This window comes from Phaseolus vulgaris, chromosome 4 (assembly GCF_051622355.1).
Source record: "Phaseolus vulgaris cultivar YP4 chromosome 4, ASM5162235v1, whole genome shotgun sequence".
In the NCBI taxonomy this organism is placed as follows: Eukaryota; Viridiplantae; Streptophyta; class Magnoliopsida; order Fabales; family Fabaceae; genus Phaseolus; species Phaseolus vulgaris.
In genome coordinates this window covers 16,162,713-16,183,643 of record NC_143501.1, presented here as the reverse complement: position 1 = coordinate 16,183,643, position 20,931 = coordinate 16,162,713, and positions in this window count along the sequence as shown.

Genomic DNA, 20,931 nt, shown 5'->3' with positions numbered 1-20,931 from the left:
ATGATTTAATGTACATCAAGCATAACTAATATAATATTTGAAGAAGTTTTTTTGTATGGTTGAACATGAAGAAAAAATGTCTCCATATGTCTTTGTTTGTCTGACTTATAAAAGACTGAAGTGGAGTATCAAAGACCTAAGATAATGTTACAATCATTGGACATGACTAAGTAGAAATAGAGTTATGTTGTTTATGTGTGGTTCCTTTTCCACAAACAATGAGAGTACATAATTGAATGAAATATGCAAAATTCCTTTAACCGTTCAACCATTCAAAACAAACAATCGGTTGTTTCCTCGAATCAATCGATTGTTTTGGTACTTTAACCGTTCAACCATTCAAAACAGTTTTCAATCTTTTTCTCAAAACACCTAAGTATAAACAATCGGTTGTTTCGACAAAACAATCAGTTTTTTTAACTTAGTTTGAAAACATTTTACTTTCACAAAGATTGAGAATGCTAATGCTTTAGATTTAATCACAGGATGGATTACAACATATAAACTACCCTAGAACAAAGCTTAAACCAGCACAGCAACATCAAGCATAGCAGAGGCTTCAACATCCTTCAAAGGATTTGGATTCTTCAAAACATGAACACCACTTGGTTCAACAATCTTCCCCTATTTGATGAAGACAAATCCCTGGTGCTTGTGTTTGATCTGATTAAATCTGAAGCAGTTCCTGCAGAAAAAGCATTTATACTATCCAAAGCTTCTTACAGCAGCAAGTCAGTTTATTACTCTTTTAAAGCATGAAACATAATAAACAATCAGTTGTTTACACGAAACAATCGGTTTTTTCTATCAGCAGCAGCAGAAAATACTTTCATATAAGAGATTTTAACATTTTATGCAGTATCAAACAAAGATATACAAGAACCAATTAATTCTCCCCCTATTTGTGTTCACAAATAGACTTTAGCATGTACCAAAAACAGATTTAAGAGAGATTATTAAGATCAAGAATACCTAACTCATTTCTTAAGAAGAAAAACCTCTCTTTTTGTAAAGGCTTTGTGAAAATGTCAGCTAACTGCAGTTTGGTCTCCACAAACTTCACTTGACAGTTCCCATTTTGTACATGATCCCTGATGAAATGATGTCTTATCTCAATATGTTTGGTCCTTGAGTGCTGAATCTGATTTTTGGTGAGATTGATGGCACTTGTGTTATCACACATCAAGGGAACCTTGCTGATTTGTAAACCAAAATCTGCAAGTTGTTGCTTGAGCTATAGAATCTGTGCACAACAGCTACCAGCAGCTATATATTCAGCCTCAGCAGTAGAGAGAGCAACACATGCTTGCTTCTTGCTATGCCATGAGATTAGACTTGAGCCAAGAAGGTGACAAGTGTCACTTGTGCTCTTTCTATCTAGCTTACAATCTGCAAAGTCAGAATCTCAATAACCAATTAAATGTATGGGAGAGTGAGAAGGATACCATAATCCTACAAATGATGTTCCTTTGAGATATTTCAGAATTCTTTTTGCAGCGTTGAAGTGTGACTCTTTAGGATTTGCTTGATATCTTGCACATAGACACACCGCAAACATAATGTCCGACCTACTAGCTGTTAGATATAGCAAAGATCCAATCAAACCTCTGTATTTTGTTTGATCTACACTCTTTCCAGCAGCATCAGCATCCATGTAACAGCTTGATGGCATTGGAGTGCTTGCTTCTTTGCAATTCTCCATTTCAAATTTCTTGAGAATCTCCTTGCAATACTTTGATTGACTTAAGAAGATCCCATCCTTCGTTTGCTTAACCTGCAATCCAAGAAAGAAAGATAGTTCTCCCATCATAGACATTTCAAACTCACCTTTCATTGCAGCCACAAATTCTTCACACAATCTATCTTGTGTAGCACCAAAGATGATATCATCAACATAGATTTGCACAAGAATTATTTCTGCATTTGACTTCTTGATGAAGAGAGTCTTGTTTACCATTCCTCTTTCATAACCATGAGATAGCAGAAAGTTGCTAAGCCTCTCATACCACTGCCTTGGAGCTTGTTTCAGTCCATACACAACTTTCTTCAACTTGAAGACATGGTTGGGATACTTGTGATCTTCAAAGCCCGGTGGTTGATCTACATAGACTTCCTCATTGATGTAGCCATTCAAGAAGGCACTCTTTACATCCATTTGGAAGAGTTTAAAACCACTCATACATGCAAAGGCCAGTAGCAGCCTCACAGCCTCCAATCTAGCAACAGGAGCAAAGGTTTCACCATAGTCTATGCCCTCTTCTTGATTGTAGCCTTTGGCAACTAGCGTTGCTTTGTTCCTTGTGATCACACCATCCTCATCTAGCTTGTTCCTGAAAACCCGTTTCGAACCAATAATATTCATTTCATTAGTTTTAGGGACAAGAATCCATACCTCATTCCTTTCAAACTGATTTAGCTCTTCATGCATAGCTTCAACCCACTTCTCATCCTTGAGAGCTTCCTCAATTGACTTTGGTTCAATTTGAGAGACAAAAGTTGTGTGCCTGCAGAAGTTTGAGATGGAGCTTCGTGTGGAGACACCTTCCTTTATCTACCCTATGATGTTATCCACTGACAGATCTCTAGGAATCCTCCACTCTTTGGGCAACTCACTCTGTTGCAGAATTTCAATCGGTTGTTTCTGCGAATCAACCGGTTGTTTTTCTGCACAAATTTCCAGCTTCTCCAAACTGATGCTCTGTTCATCTTCCTCAGCACTGGTCTTTGGGATCTGACTGATTCTGCGATCTACCTCATCAAAGACAACGTGAACTGATTCTTCTACAGTCATCAACCTCTTGTTGTAGACTCTATATGCATGACTTGTAAGAGAATAACCAATGAATATACCAAGGTCCGCTTTCTCATCAAACTTTCCCAAGCTTTCCTTTCCATTGTTGAGAACGAAACAGCTGCAGCCAAAGACTTTGAGGTGACTGATGTTGGGCTTCCTTCCATTGAAAAGTTCATATGGAGTTTTCTTCAAAATGGGCCTTATAAGCACCCTATTCATCACATAACAAGAGGTGCTCACTGCATCTGCCCAAAAATACTTAGGAAATGATGATTCCCTAAGCATTGTTCTTGCAAGCTCTTCAAGAGACCTGTTCTTCCTCTCTACAACTCCATTTTGCTGTGGTGTTCTTGGAGCAGAGAAATTGTGCAGAATTCCCAACTTCTCATAGAATTTGCCAAACTTCTCATTCTGAAATTCTCCTCCATGATCACTCCTTATGGAACCTATGTTGCTGCTCTTTGTATTTTGTAGTCTTCTTGCTAGCTTTTTGAATGCAGCAAAGGCATCACTCTCTTTGGTGTTGGGTAGACAGATTTCACATGTGTTTGACTTGAACATCACTTGATATCTCTTGTCACAAAGTTGGCTAATGCTCAGCAGATTATGCTTTAGGCCTTCAACAAAGAGCACATCATGGATTACCAAGATGTTCTCATCTCCTATGGATCATCTCCCAAGAATTCTTCCTTTGTTGTTGTCTCCATAGGTGACATGACCCTCTTGCTTAAAGGATATTCTCAGGAATTTTGATTTGTCCCCTGTCATATGCTTGGAGCATCCACTGTCCAAATACCATAATTGCTTGCTCTCCTCCAAGATTTCCTACAAAAGAGATTTTCAAGTACAAAGATTTGGTCCCCTTATGAATGTGGATCCATCTGGTTTATACTTATCAATTAAAGCTTTATTTCCCTTAGGAATCCACTTCATAAGCCCTTTAGGAACAACATGTTTTCTGATTTTACAGAACCTCACAGAATGGCCTCTTTTCATGCAATAGAAGCATGTAACAATCGGTTGTTTCGATGGTCCAATCGATTGTTTTTCTGGCATTTTCGAAAATGATTTTGAAAATCTATCTTGTTTGTTTTGTGGATTAAAACCCAATCCAGATTTTCCAAAAACACAATTTTGAGATGCTCGCACACTCTCAAAGTTGGATTGGCCTTTAGAAAGCTTATCCACTGTTTTAACAAGATAGTGGACCTTCTTTTCAAGATTTTCGCAATTTTCACAAACTAGAGTATCACACTTGCAATATGAGTTTTTGTAAATGATTTCCAGATTTTCAAAATCCATTTTTGAATGTTCTAAATCCTCTTCCAGTGTCTTTACTCTGTTTTCTAGTCAACTTTTCTTTTCTTTTAACCGATTGTTCAAGAGAGCCAATCGGTTGGCTTCTTCATGCGTTTCTTGAAAGGCTTGAAGAAATTGACCATAATTTTCAGAGTTTGAAGAGTTTGATGAACTTACACTACTTGAGTCATCCTCCTTTCTGGCCATGAAGCAAAGATTGAGGCTTTTCTTATTTTGCCTTCTCTTCCTTCTTGCTTGACTTTTTGTCATTTCTTCCTTTGGTTCATGAGCAGCCTTGAGTGTCTCCCACATTTCCTTAGCAGTTTTGCACTTTGATATCCTGAAAAATTCATTAGTATCTAGTGCATAAGCTATAATGTTTTGAGCAGAACGATCAAGCTGGGCCATCTTACATTCATCATTTGTCCATTTGGACAAAGGTTTTGCAATGAAAGAATTATCCTTTTTGAACTTTGGAATGTAAGGACCATTCTCAATTGAATCCCAAATTCCTTGAACAATAGATTCAATAAAGATTTTCATTCTTGCTTCCCAAAACTTATAATTCAATCCCCAGAATAAAGGTGGTTTGTAGATTGAAGCACCTTCCTCAAAAGATAGTTTTCCAACCATAAAAAAGATTTTTGATCAACTTGAATAACTTTCAAGAACCAAGCTCTTGATGCCAATTGTTAGAATTTATGGCCTTAAACGAGAGGGGGGCGAAATGTTTAAGAAAGATTTTAGTAAACTTTTAAGCTTAGAATGAAAAATACTTCAAGAAAACCTTGATTAAGAATTCAGTTTTTCAAAACATAAAGCAAAAGCACAATACTGGAAAAAAAATTGGTTGTTTTACCAAAACAATCGGTTGTTTATACCAGTTATTAATTGACAAAACTGAATTTAAAGAGATAGGGATAGAGAAATTGTACACAGTTGTTTATACTGGTTCACTCCAAATCCAGAGCTACATCCAGTCTTCTCAGAACCCTGAGGAAATCCACTAAGCAATCACCACTTGATCACTTACACCACAACCAAGAGAGTGACCTTGAACACCTCAAGAAACACACTCTCCTTGGCCAACACTAAGATTGCTGATCTTGAACACCTTAAGAACACACAGCCAATCTCAGCAAACACAGAAATGAAATTGTTCAACGGAGTACAAGGATTACACTTGTTACAGAAGATAATCTGAAATCAATACAAGCAGAATCCTATTCCAACACTTTGATCAATCACAAACTCTTAGCAATCTCAGCACTTTGAAAAAAACTCTTTGGAAAAACTTTGTCAAAGATTCTTAATTGTCAAATTTGTTTTTCTGAATTTATTCAAAGATGTAGTTTGTTATCAAATCTTAACAAACTCTTAAATTGCATTAAAAGATTGGTCAAAGCATTTAATGACTGGAGCGTAAGCAGTTAAAACATTTAAAGCTCAGTCAAAGAGAAAACAGTTTTTCTGTTATGGTCCCAAAACAAACAATCTGTTGTTTCCTCGAATCAATCGGTTGTTTTGGTACTTTAACAGTTCAACCATTCAAAACAGTTTTCAATCTTTTTCTCAAAACACCTAAGTATAAACAATCGGTTGTTTCGACAAAACAATCAGTTGTTTTAACTTAGTTTGAAAACATTTTACTTTCACAAAGATTAAGAATGCTAATGCTTTAGATTTAATCACATGATGGATTACAACATATAAACTACCCCAGAACAAAGCTTAAACCAGCACAACAACATCAAGCATAGCAGAGGCTTCAACATCCTTCAAAGGATTTGGATTCTTCAAAACATGAACACCACTTGGTTCAACATCCTTGGCAGCCAAGAATCATTTTTGGACTTGAAGAATGACTGCTAAATTGAAGAATATCAAGAGCAAAGACAATCTTTGTACCTACACTTTTCAATTGTATATGTCTTGCAGGGTTCTTTGAATGTCAAGAGACATCCTTGACACATGCATAGTGTTGATCAAAAGAAACTTCAAAGAGAGTATGTGTGATTTTTTTCTCAATTTATGTAAGTATGCCTTGTGAACATATGAACATCTCAAAGTCTTCTTTTTGGGCAAATCTATTGGGGTTCTCTGTGCAAAGGTATGAACAAATTGCATACTGCATATTCATCAATTTAAAAGGTAATTTTTTGTTATGAAAAATGTTCTTTTTGCTGTCACAGTAAAACAACCGATTGTTTTTTCGAAACAACCGATTGTGTTTCCTCTGACACCTTTGTATAATGCTGCCAGGTTTGCTTATGCATGATTAAACCATTCCTCTTTTTCAAATCTTGCTTTTGGACAAATATACATTGAATGTGCCTCAGAATCTGATAATAAAAGATTATATCCATTTTGAAAGCTCTATGTCATGTTCTATTCTTGAAATGTCAACATTGTTTGTACTGCTGGACTACTGTATTATCATTCTGATTTCTACTTTGTACAACTCTTCTCATTGTCTATTTGTGAGAACAAATAGGTGATGGAGATCAAGATCAAGAAGAAAAAGAAGCCGAAGATGAAGATGCTCAAGAGGATATTCGCTCATCATCCTTTCCTCAAAGGATTACAAGGACCAAATTTAAAGAATTAGGAAGTAATGGTCAAATGTTTTCTCTTTTTGTAGTTTCTTTTGTATAAATTGAACAATGTTTAAATATATACTTTTTAGAAGGTGCTAAGAGGGAAACCTAAAGATACCTCTTATGTAAAGCATCTTTAGATATTAGTTTTAGAACATTCCAATAGTTAACCCTTCATACCTCACTAATAGGTGCTAGAAGTGGGCTGTGTAAGGGACTTTTGGAATAGCTTCTTGTGTAAGCTTCTTGACCGGTCCTTCTCCTATATAAGGAGGGCTTGGGTCCTTCTAAATACAGAATTTGATATTGAAACTACCGAAACTCTCCCAATTCGGTGATTATGTGAGTGAGATTTGTCTTCTCCTCTTCTAGTCTTATCTTGAGTGCATCTTGGAACCTCAAGTGGCGGCATCTACACTCATCTTGAAGCCTTCATCCTTCAAGTGGCGTGTTCACCTCCAAGAACTCCAACCACATAAGTTCTCTTCTCTTTTTCCATCTCTTTCATCCATTTCCATGTCCATCTAAACTCTAGAAACATGTCTTAGGCTTTTCTTGCACTTTTGTTCGGTTCTTTTGGTTCTTATCTTGTTTTGTTCGGTTTATCTCTTTCCTTTACTATTTTAATCGGTTCAATTCCTTTCTTTCATGCTTTTGTTTGGTTCTTTTGATTCCTAGGTAGTTTTAATCGGTTCTTTTGCTTTCTTATGCATTTCAATCGGTTCATTTGGCAAGAAATGGGTTTCTACATGAGTTTTGGTTTGGTGGCTCAAGTTTTGGTGAGTTCTTGAATGAAAGAACATTGATCCAATTCTAGAAAAGTGCCTATTCATATTCCAACTCAAGTTGATTCCATATAATGTCTATGAAACATCTCTATCTTATTATTGGAATCATATCAATAGGGGAAGAAATCTATGCTTGATTTGGTTGTATAAATAGCTTTAAAACTTTGCATTATGTTGTTGTTTTTTTGCGCTTGAAAGCACTTGAACACTTCACTTTTTCTGGTTTTTCTACAAATGTTGTATATGCAGAAAACCAGTTTGTGTGTGTCTTGTTATCTTGCTGCTATACTTGCTTTGTATATGCATCAATTCTGTGTTGCAAAACCTTTCAAGTACATATGCTATGATGAAGAATAATCAAAGTGATGTTTATAGTTCAAGAACATACACCTTACTCAAATTCTTGACAAGTCAAAATTCATGACCTATGTAAAGTAAGTTGTATATGTTCATCCTATACTTTTGGCTTCATAAGACCAAATGAAATTCTAATCATGCTTGAGGTAATGCAAATGTATGAATGTATTTCATTATGCATTTCCCATCACTTTGAAAGATGAATTGCTTTGAAAAATAACATTTTCTTGCTGTCTCTGAAAAACAACCGATTGTTTTCATGAAACAATCGATTGTTTTACCTCTGGCACATTTGAATAAAGATGTTATGATTTCTTATGCATGATTAGAGCTGTTTCTTTTCTTTCATAACCCATCATGAGTCAAATATGCATTCTCTGTGCCTCTGAATTAGATCATAAAGAGATATATTCTTTGTTTTCCTTGAAATTCAAAGCTTTTTATGAATGGCAACCACATTGGTGGTCATGGGGTTGCTCTTAACAAAAGAAAGAATATTTCTACCAAATCCACCTCTTGAGCAATCATTTGACCTACTTGAACTGTTGGATGAAGAAAAGATAGGGGAGAAACTGTCGTCTCCTTGCTGAAATTTCTGGGGTCTATGGTACTTTGATTCTGCTGCTGTTATAGCTTTGATACACCATAGAATGTTGCTGCAATTCTGATATGGTATCACAGGTTTGTTGCTGCAATGGTGCTGCTACACACATTGGTATTCTAGTTTTTCTTAATTCTGTTTTTACCCCTTCTTCTATTCTATTTGTGAAGACAAATAGGGGGAGAATTATATGGTTTGTATGTTGTTATGTATCTGCTACATATCTGCTACATATCTGCTTTAAAACTGGGTTTATATGATTTAGTTAGCTGCTGCATAACTCTGATTTTGCACCTTGTTTTCACACTGATTTTGCTAGTTTTCCTTATGAGAATCACCTAGTGAAAATTGGTTTTGTGGTGCTAATGATATATGGATATGATTATTGATGGTACATGCACAAATTACGTTTTGCAGGTACTAACAAATTCAAACAGAACATCACAAGCACATCACAAGAAAACCAAGGATTTGTCTTCATCACATAGGGGGAGATTGTTGAACAAGATGTTTTGATGTCTCCAATGTTGAATCAAGTGTGTTCAAGCTTTGAAGAATCCAAACCCTTTGAAGGTTGATGAAAGGCTGGATGTGCTTGGTGTTGCTGAGTTGTCATTAGTTAGGATCTGGGGTAGATTTTATGTGTATATCCACTCTTGATTGAATCCAAAGCATAAGCATTCTCAAACCTTTTAATTGAAAAGCGTTTTTCAAACTAAGTGAAAAACAACCTGTTGTTTTGTCGAAACAACCGATTGTTTTATACTTACGTGTTTTTAGAAAGGTTGAAAACTGTTTTTGATGGTTGACTTGCTGTCAAACCAAAACAACCGATTGATTTGTGGAAACAACCGATTGTTTGTTTTGGGACCATAACAGAAAACTGTTTTGTGCTTTGACTGAGCTTTAAATGATTTTCTAATTGTTTACGCTCCAATTTTAAATGCTTTGACCAATATTTAATTGCAATAAATAGTTTGTTAAGATTATGCAACAAACAACTTTGCTTTAATAATAGAAAAACCGTTTTGAGTTTTTCACTGAATAAGCTTTTGAAAAGTTGAGAATGGCTTAGAGATTGCATTGATAAAAGAGTGTGAGATAGGATTTTCATCTTGTATTGATTTCAGATCTTTTCTGTAACAAGTGTAATCCTTTGTACTTTGAAAGAAACTTTGTGTGTATAGCTGAGAAGTGTTGTGTGTTCTTGAGGGGATCAAGATCAACATTCTTAATGGTGTTGTGTTGGACCAAAGGAAGTGTGTGTCTTGAGGGGATCAAGGTCACTTCTTTGGTTGTGTTGTAAGTAATCTAGGGTTGATTGCTTAGTGGATTCCCCAGTGGTTTCTGGCAAGACTGGATGTAGCTCTGTGTTAAGAGTGAACCAGTATAAATCTCTGTGTGCATTCTCTATATCCTTAATCTCTTTAAATTCAGTTTTTATATTTGTGAACTGGTATAAACAACCAATTGTTTTTCTGGTGTTGTGCTTATTTGCTTTGTGTTTTGGCAAACTCAATTCTAATTCAAGTGTTTCTCGAAGTAATTTCATTCTAGGCTTAAAGTTTGCGAAAACCCTCTTTAAACCATTCACCCCCCTCTAGTTTATAGCCTTACATTCTAACATCCAAATCCAAATGAAAAGCTTGAAGACCTTGCTGCTGTTGTGTGTGTGTCTAGTTGTTTGAAACTTGTTAATTCACTGCTTAAGATTATCCAAGTTCATTTGAATCTTTAACCTTTTGAAAATATGGGTTTTATAAAAAGCTGTTGAAATTTCAACAGGTTGAAATTTTGAAACAACAGGTTGTTTTGCTCTTAGAGGTTTTTGAAAAAGGTTGAAAGTTGTTTGACTTGGTTGACTTTGGTGTCAAACCAAATCAATCGATTGTTTCGACAAAACAACCGATTGTTTTTCTGAAAACCTTAACAAAATTCTATTAAGTGGCTTTAATATGTTTTAAATGATCTGAACTACCTTGGCTCCTTTATTAAATGTTTTTGACCACTTGGTTGGTCTATATAAAGGTGGTTTTACGGTCCTAATCTAGAAGTAAGAAAAAGACTTTATCAAAAATGTTGAACCAAGTGGTGTTCAATGTTTTGAAGAATCCAAATCCTTTGAAGGATGTTGAAGCCTCTGCTTTGCTTGATGTTGCTATGCTGGTTTAAGCTTTGTTCTGGGGTAGTTTATATGTTGTAATCCACCTTTGATTAAATCTCAAGCAATTAGCATCTCAATCTTTATGAAAGTAAAATGTTTTTCAAACTAAGTTAAAACAACCGATTGTTTTGTCGAAACAACCGATTGTTTATACTTAGGTGTTTTGAGAAAGATTGAAAACTGTTTTTGAATGGTTGAAACTGTTAAGTACCAAAACAACCGATTGATTCGAGGAAACAACCGATTGTTTGTTTTGGAATCATAACAGAAAAACTGTTTTGTGTTTGACTGAGCTTTAAATGCTTTAACTGTATACGCTCCAGTCATTAAATGCTTTGACCAATCTTTTAATGCAATTTAAGAGTTTGTTAAGATTTGATAACAAACTACATCTTTGAATATATTAAGAAAAACAAATTTGAGAATTAAGTATCTTTTGACAAAGTTTTTCTAAAGAGTTTTTCAAAGAGATAAGATTGCTAAGAGTTTATGATTGATCAAGGTGCTGGAATAGGATTCTACTTGTATTGATTTCAGATATTCATCTGTAACAAGTGTAATCTTTGTACTCTGTTGAACAATTTGTTTCTGTGCTTGCTAAGATTGGTTGTGTGTTCTTGAGGTGTTCAAGATCAGCAATCTTAGTGTTGGCATTCTCTTGGTTGTTGTGTAAGTGATCAAGGTGTGGTTGCTTAGTGGATAACCTCAGGGTTTCTGAGAAGACTGGATGTAGCTCTGGTTTGGAGTGAACCAGTATAAACAACTGTGTACAATCTCTCTATCTCTAACTCTTTAAATTCAGTTTATTTGTTGTTTGCTGGTATAAACAACCGATTGTTTCTACGAAACAACCGATTGTTTTTCTGGTACTATAGCTTTTGCTTGTTGTTTTGGCTAACTGAATTGCTGAATCAATTGGTTTCTAAGATAAATTCATTCTAGTTTTTGAAAAGTTTGCGAAAACCATTTTAAACTATTCACCCCCTCTAGTTTAAAGCCATCTTTTCTAACAAAAACAGTTTTTCCAAGATTTGAAAGAGCTTTGGATCATTATTAAGTGTGTGGAATAGGATTGGGTTGTATTTTGAACTTTAAGCTTTGTAATACCCAGGTGTATTCTATTCTTTTCTTCCTTGATTATTGTATTTCTGTATTTGTGTTGCGAAGGAGTAATGTGTGTTTTTGAGGTGTTCAAGATCAACACTCTTGGTGTGGTTTGCCAAAGGTAGTGTGTTTCTTTAGGGGTTCAAGGTCACTACATTGGTGTATGGTGTTTGTAATCTGGTTTTGATTGCATAGTGGATTACTCAGTGGTTTCTGGGGACTGGATGTAGCTCTTGGTGTAAGAGTGAACCAGTATAAATCTTTTTGTGTGATTCTCTCTTTCCCTGATCTCACATATATCTGTTTTAAGTTGTTTTTATTAACTGCTGATAAAAACAATGTTAGAATTGATGGCTTAAACAAGAAGGGGGTGAATTGTTTATAAAAGGTTTTCACAGTTACTTTACTTTAGAATGAATCTTTAACAATCAACTCATATAAGCATTTCAGAAAGTCAATCAAACAGTCTAACAGAAACAAATATCAGAATTTCAATTGGTTAAAATATGATTTAATCGATTGTTTATAGCAGCGAAAAATATCAATTAGTCAGAGAGTTGAGAGGGAGAGAGAGATTTTCACACAAGGTTTATACTGGTTCACTCAATCTCTGAGCTACATCCAGTCCTCAGTCAAAACACTGAGTATTCCACTATGTAACCAAACACAAATTAAAAACACCCACAAAGAGGTGATCTTGAAACCACAAGACCTACTCACCCTCTTTGCACACAACACACACCTTAAGCCAGAATCACACTAACTTTACAAGATTTTACAAACATGTTTACATAATGTAATATGAACAATTACAAGAAATTAAGAAATAGTAGAGAACACTTGGAATAACAGTAAATAAGAAGCCCTATGATCAGTTCTTGAATCACAGCAAAGCTTAAAAGCAAGCTTGCTAAACTTTGGACAACTCCTTTAAATAAACAGATTGTAATCTCTCTTTTTAATCTCAAATCAGAGTGTAAAACTTTTATATTTCTCATTGTTGAAACATTTGAAAGAAGGCTATATTTATAACCTTTGAAAAGCTATTGTTTAAGGCATATTTGAACAATTGAATCAGTTTAAACTGGTTTTCAAAATACTGTTATGAAAACTCAGTTTTAATCGGTTGAAACCACGATATAACCGGTTGAATGGTTTCAGCAGTTACACAACTTATTCAAAAAATAGTTTCAAAACTCCTTTGCCAGCTAAGTGTCAAACAATAGATTGTCTCGAAACTTTAATCGGTTTTTTTTCCCTTTGCATGGAAAAAACACTTAGTTCTTTAAAACAGATTGAAACAAGCTTTCTGTAGGAATCAAGACTGATCTTACAAAGATTCTAAACCTATAACTAAACCAAAACCTAAAAAGCAACACAACTTCAGGTTCCATGAGAATTTGATACATCAAAGTTTCCCATTTTCAACAAACAACCGGTTGAATCACAAACGGTTGATTTTCTAGAAATAAAATAAAACAGCTTTGTGCTTTGCTTTCCTTAGTTTCTTTCTCTGTGATTCTTCATTGGCTTTCATTATACCTTTAAAGTTTTTGAAAATATTTTATAAACAATTCAGCCCCCTCTTGTTTAAGGTCATATATTCTAACATTGTTGACTTCCTTATTGGCTTTATAATTTCTTTGAAGTTTTTTCCTAATTTTTTTACTAGCAGAATTACCAAAATTAGCATGAAAAAAATTAAGATCCTTGAGACCATTTACTCATTTGGTTCTTATATAATTAATGAATTGTTGCAAGGGAAAGTCTTTTTTTCTCGTGGGCTTAGATGGTTTCAAAACTCATTCTAGGTTGTTGTCTTATGTTATTAAATGTATATGTGATTTCATTGGCAACCATTAAGGATAAAACATGATCATGCATTATGTGGATCTTGAGTCTGATACGGGGCATCTAAGATAAGCTGAAAGGCACTTAAAACATCAGAAAATACAAGCATAGTCTAAGCTAACTTTGCACTTTCATAAATATCTATATGTTTATTCTATGTTTTAAAAAATATCCACTGCCTTTCGTTTGACCAAAGAGATTCGTTCAAGATAAAAGTACAAGTGTACATCAAGATCTCTTGGAGTACGAGCTAAAGCTACTTTCTTCACCAATCTCTTAAAACAAAAAACTTTTCAATTCTTACCTAGCTATTTGTCTTAACAATGTACATTTCTACACTGAATTTGTGCAAAAGGTTATGCTACCTAGTGAGATGAACATTGTTAGTGAGGAATGATATTGAGAAAGAAGAAGAGCATTTAATGCAATGTTCATATTCAAGCTTCACATATATAGAAAAGACATCATAAGAACTAAAACTGTTCAACATATAGAAATAATCTCTTAACAATTATCTTCTTTCAAAATCTATATATATATAAATCCTACCATTAAGAATATAAAAAGTAGAGTTGTTGTTACACTATGATAAATTGTAGAGAACTCTTCAAAGCTTTCAAGAAGAAAAAGGAGAAGAGAGAAATCCTTGTGCTTAGAGCAAAGGTTGAACTAGGCTAAAATGCTACCCAAATGTTAAGCAATCCTTGAAGCTTCAGAAAAAGATCCCAAAGATGAGAGGAGAGAATTTTCCATATCCATGGATCAAAAGAAGTCACTAGAAAAACATTAGGATTGTTCATTCATCCACCTAGGAGACGTAAATTTTGTATTCATCGGAAGATGTAAGACCTCCTTAGAGTGCAATATGATCTAAACTAATATAGAAAGCTCAAACATTGAAAGACATAAATATTATCAACCAATTAGACTCAATGATCAGATGATCATTCAAATATTCAACCTCATTATGTTAGCTACGGGTGGCTAAAAGGCAAAGAATACTCGTTAAGCAAGGAGTGAGTTGAGTAAAGAATATTCAAGAGATTCAAAAGGAGTGATTAGGAAACTAAAGAATACTCCTTGACAGGATCGACTAAGAGTGAATGCTAAATGAAAGAATATATAGTTAGCCAGGAGTGGCTACAAGCCCAAACAAAACTCTAAGTCAGGAGTGACTTATGTCAAGAATATTCAAAGAGTTCACTAAGTACAAGCCCAAAGAATACTCTAGCATACTTTAGAGTAGTAGTCTACCTAGTTGAACTTGACTTCTTGGTCAATAACTGGATGTAGTCTCTTGAGATAAACGAACTAGTATAAATTATTGTATACATTATCTCTTTCTTTTATCTTCTTTACAATTTTTTTCCAATTTCATAAGTTATATATGAATTCACTAAAGAATTGTATTCAATGAGCAAGGCTAAACCACACACGCTAAAAACAACAGCGACAAATTTCAGAAAAAAAAAAAAAACATTACGCTAATGAAGCCCAAGAGAAACATGCTATAAAGTAAAAATATACAATACAACTATTATTTTAAACATGTATATTTAGAGCTTCTTTATTTTATTTTTCCACTTGCAGTAATAAACTTTGACGCTATCAACTGATAAATATAATTAAGGGGTCACAACCATACTCGTCTATGAGGCAACAACGACACAGAACTGCAAGACATCCTACAATAAATCCAACTTGTCTTCTAATTGGTGGAGAAACATAATACACAGACCTTGATAGTACCCTTGTCCTTGATGAGAGTAGGGATATGCATACTTGGGGTCACTCATTACTAGAAAAAAATATAGAGCTTTATGACTCAAGACGCATAGTTACGCTATATGGATTATAAGTTTAGTAATAAATTGTTTGCTAATAAAACTATTATTTGAATTATCCACATCAGGCGATGATTGTGAATTTTTTTTAGAAATAATTAAAAATAGAATTCAATATTTCCTTCTTATGTTTTGCCTGTTGTAACAAATTGATATAAAGTCTAATATGTTTGTTGAACAAAGTAATAGTTTTTTATGTTTTAAAACTCTATACAAAAATGTTTTCCTTTTTGCTCTGAATTCTTGATTATATTTTTTACTAATATTGCATTGTTATCATATGATAAAGTTATATCCTTTGATTATATTTTTTACTAATATTGCATTGTTATCATATGATAAAGTTATATCTATTAAAGAAAGAGTGGACTTTAAGCCTAACTCAACCCCATAAAACCGGCTCATAAGGTTGAGGTCTGCACCCATTTATATATTATGAAATGTCCTTATCTCTAATCGATGTGGGATCTCCAACACACCCCCTCACGCCGAGAGTGATAGATAGAAGCTCGTGCGTGGGACTATATATTTTGGGTGGTCCGATAGCGGGTGGCCTGATAAGCCCAACAAATACTTGCTAAGATAGGCTCGAAATGGCTCTGATACCATATTAAAAAAGAGTGGACTTTAAGCCTAACTCAACCCCATAAAACCGGCTCATAGGGATGAGGTCTGCACCCATTTATATATTATGAAATGTCCTTATCTCTAGTCGATGTGGGATCTCCAACACACCCCCCTCACGCCGAGAGTGATAGATAGAAGCTCGTGCGTGGGACTATATATTTTTGGGTGGTCCGATAGCGGCCCGATAGCGGGTGGCACGATAGGCCCAACACAAACACTTGCTATTTATCGGACCACCCAAAATATATAGTCCCACGCACAAGTTGGCAGTCTCGGTGTGAGGGGGTGTGTTGGAGATCCCACATCGACTAGAGATTAGAACATTTCATAATATATAAATGGGTGCAAACCTCACCCCATTGAGCCGGTTTTATGGGGTTGAGTTAGGCTTAAAGTCCACTTCGTAACATGGTATCAGAGCCATTTCGAGCCTATCCCAGCGAGTGTTTCTGTTGGGCCTATCGTGCCACCCGCTATCGGGCCGCTATTGGACCACCCAAAATATATAGTCCCACGCATGAGTTGGCAGTCTCGGCGTGAGGGGGTGTGTTGGAGATCCCACATCGACTAGAGATTAGAGCCTTTCATTGTATATATGTGGGTGCAATCCTCATCCCTATGAGCCGGTTTTATGGGGTTGAGTTAGGCTTAAAGTCCACTTTGTAACAATATCCTTTTGATATAATCTACTTGGGTATAATTTAGTTTAGATTCAACAATTTGACTACCATCAAACCTTAAAATGTGATTTTTTCTCTATTCCCATTGTTAAAAATTTGATAATTATTTTACGACAAGTGTACCAAGTCAGAAGTAATAAATTGTTTCTAAGAATGAGTATCAAACCCATGAGGAAATATTCTAAAATCTCCAGTATAACATTCACTAAATATAAAAGGATGTGTAAAAGTTTGTTTAAAGGTTGTTTGTATCATGAATTTGTAAGAAATTAAATAAAACAAAGTAAATGATATGAATGATTCAATTAGGAAAATTGGGATTGAGGTTAATCCTTCTCACTCGTCTGTATTCTTAATGAATAAAAAAGCATATAATGTTTCATCTTGATTGACATTGATGCACATATAAAAATCATTTATATTGATTCCTCGCATACAAAATTATTAAGAATGTCTCCTAAATATCGATTCCTCGCATATTTATAAAAAAAAAATTAGCATTACGAACAAATGTTATAAAACAAATAGCATTTCAAATTTATTCCTAGCATTGAAATATGTTAAGCATTATCATTTAGGTCATATGCTTAGAAGTACTTTCTAGTCAAATCTAAGTATCAAAATCATGAATAAAGATTCAAACTTTAAGAATAAAATGACAATACCAATCATCAATGAATAAAAAAATATTATAAATAAATATCACCTCAATACATAAGAGTTTGAACATATTACTCCCATTCCCAAAGGGAAGATTTAGCCACTCATATTGGCCATTACAAGGATGGAAAACATGCAAAGAAGATCCAAGGTGTTTCTCTTTGACAATTGCCTTCTCTAGGGTTTTCTATCTCTAAATATCCTCCCTATGATGTCTAGGGTTATGCCTCACACATTCTATTTAACCTAATTGAGCTTGGGTTAAGTGACATCTCGCACAAGCGAAATATTGCTTGCTTAAGTGAGTTTCACGAGATAAAGCCCAACTTCACTAGAGTGAACTCAATTAAGAGAGCCCTAAGCGAGTCTTGGGCGAGTTTTCAATGTTCCAACTATGTCTTTCACTTGTACATTCTCCCTTAACCCTTTTATCTCCATTTCCCCTTAGATTCTTGAAATTTAGCACAAACTAGAGAATAAGTCGTTCTTATTCATCTCATAATCCAAAAATATGTAAAAAAGTTCAAATTCCTAAATTAGAGGATGAATTATAGCTTTATCAACAATTAAAGTCCATAAGTACCTATATTTTTAAACCTAAAACATATAATACTTCTGTTAATTTTTCTCCTAAACTTGTTTCTGTCAAATAGGTAATTTCATCACCCTAATGGTTCCAAGTTATGAAGGATGAATTCTCATCTTTGATCAACAACAAAACATGGTCTCTGAAAACTCTTCCACCTAATGCAACATTGGTTGGCTTTAAATGGATTTTTAAGAACAAATTGAATTTAGATGGTAGCTTTCAACGTCACAATTCCATTTATTTGCCAAGGGCTTTACTTAGATTGTAGTGTGTGATTGCTCGGAGTCTTACAACACCGTCATCAAGTCTATCACTATAAGGATTGTGCTTACTCAAGCAGTTCCATATCGATGGCATATACATGAAATAGATGTAAACAATATTTTTCTTAACGGTGACCTACAAGAAGATGTTTACATGCAACAATCGCAAGGTTTTGAATTCCACAACAAGGACCTGATTTGCAAACTACACAAAGTCATTTATAAATTGAAACAAGATCCAATGTCTTGGTTCTAAAAGCTAAGTAACACCTTACAATCTCTAGGTTTCATTCCACTAAGAGTGATATGTCTCTATTTGTTAAGTTTACAAATTCTTATACATTATAAATACTAATTTACATGGATGATATAACATGATCGTCTCCTTATGCTATTTCATCTCTTATATCAACATTAAGCTCAATTTTTTTCTCTCAAGGACATGGGTCACCTTCGTTACTTTCTTGGCATTGAATTCTCAAGACATAATGTTGGAAACCTTCCTCTCTCTCAAACAAGATACATTAAGGATCTCCTTCAAAGAACAAATATGCTAGATGTTAAGTTGATAAGTATCATTATTTAGTGAAATTTCTTGCAAAAAGTTAGAGATTTATTTATTATAATTGTTGATTAAGTTTTGACTCAACCCTAATTCAAAGAATTAGAATTCAATAATATTTCGGAGTTATGAGATTAATAGAACTATTTAATCCTAATTTTGTGTTATTTTTAAGAATTTAAGGAGAGATGAAACAAAGAGATATATTATGAAAAGAGATGTCACTTATCCCAAGCCCAATTAGGTTAAAAAGGGGCATAAGGTAAAGAGAAAGGGATTGAAAGGAAGCCCTAGGAAGAAATCGTCAAGGAGAAATACTTTAGATCTTCTTCCTTTGCTTTCCATCATCTATTGATGCATGTAATGGCCACCATGAGTGGCTAGTGTTCCTTTCTTTATGATTTTATGTAATATTTTCAAACTCCTATGTATTGAGGTGATATTTATCTATAATTTTTTATTCTTATTTTATATTGGTATTTTCATTTTATGCTTAAAGCTTGAATTTTATTCTTGATTTAGATCTTTGGAATTGACTATGAAGTATTTTTTATGACCTTACCTAAATGAAAATACTTCATATATTATGATATTAGGAATAGATTGTTATATAACAAATGCTTTATAACATCTTTTCTTAATGATAAGAACTTTCGCTAAATAGTTGAGGAATCAATGTTTAGGAGAATATCTTATTAATTTCATATTTAATGAATCAATGTGAATGAATCTATTTGTTGCATTAATATATAATTAGGTTAGAATATTGTATGTGTTTATTTATTCAAAATACAGACAAGTGAGAAGGATTAACTTCAATCCCAATCTTATCAATTGAATTCTTACAATCATTTACTCTGTTTTTATTTAAATTACAAGCTCAAATACCTTGAATTAGACCTTGTAAATATTACAATATTTATTGAATGTTACAAATTAAGATTTTAATAGAACTTTCCCTTTTGGGTTCAATATTCGTCTTTTGAGACAAATTATTACTTCTAACTCGGTATACTTATCGAATCAGGCCAACAAGTTTTTTACGTCGTTGTCGGAAAACCTTTTTTTATTTAAGATTTTAAATTTTAACTCACCAAGTATTGGGGATTTTTGTTTTTTTTTGTTTTTAATTTTTGTTTCTTTATTTTTATTTTTTTTTTCTTTTTGTTTATTTTTAAAAAATTATTTATTTTTTTTTTTTTAAAAAAAAAACTTGTTATTTTTTTCTTTATTTTTAATTTTTTTCGTTTATCTTTAAAAATTAGTTTTTTTTTCTTTATTTTATTTTAAAAATTAGTTGTTTTTTCTTTATTTTGAATTATTAATCATTGCATGAACTAGTCTATGATATATGATATTAAGAGAACAAGTTTCTAGAGATCAACTGCAATTGAATTTCGAAATTGAAAAGACGGTTCGGAGGAATAGGATTAAGAAAAGAAAAGAAAAGAAAAGCAAGGAGAAGTTATTGAAGAATCTTCAACCACGTTTATCCCTTACATTGTACCAATTCAAGAAGAAAGAAATATAATTGAGGAAAGGCATCCGCCACCGCCACCCAGAAGAACACTTAGTGATTATGCTATGCAACAAGGACCACAACACTTTTCCAACATCACAATACCTTGTACTACTAAAACATTGGAGATGAAACCAACATTCCTCAGTTTGATAAGTACTCACCAATTTACAGGCATGGACCATGAACATTCATATACGCATTTGTCTATATTTTATGAATTGTTGGAACAATGGACTTCCAAGAAGGTGACATTGAATCTGTTTATTTGTGTTTGTTTCCTTTTTCATTGGCAGGTAAAGCAAAAGAATGGCTCAAGTCACATCCAAATTAGAGTCTAACTAGTTGGAAAGATGTAGAGGACAAGTTCTTACAGAGATTTTTTCCACTATCCTATTACATCAGAGCAAAGTCTAAAAATATTTATGTTCAAACAAGGACTAAATGAACCACTTTTTGAAGCTTGGGAGATATTGTAAGTAATGTTGAAAATAAGCCCAAATCACGAATTTGAAGATAGTGTTCAATTAAACATCTTCCACAATGGCCTCAGACTTGATACAAAAATGATTATAGATGCAATAGATGGTGGTATAATGATGGTTGTAGATGTTGATCAAGCAACAAGGATT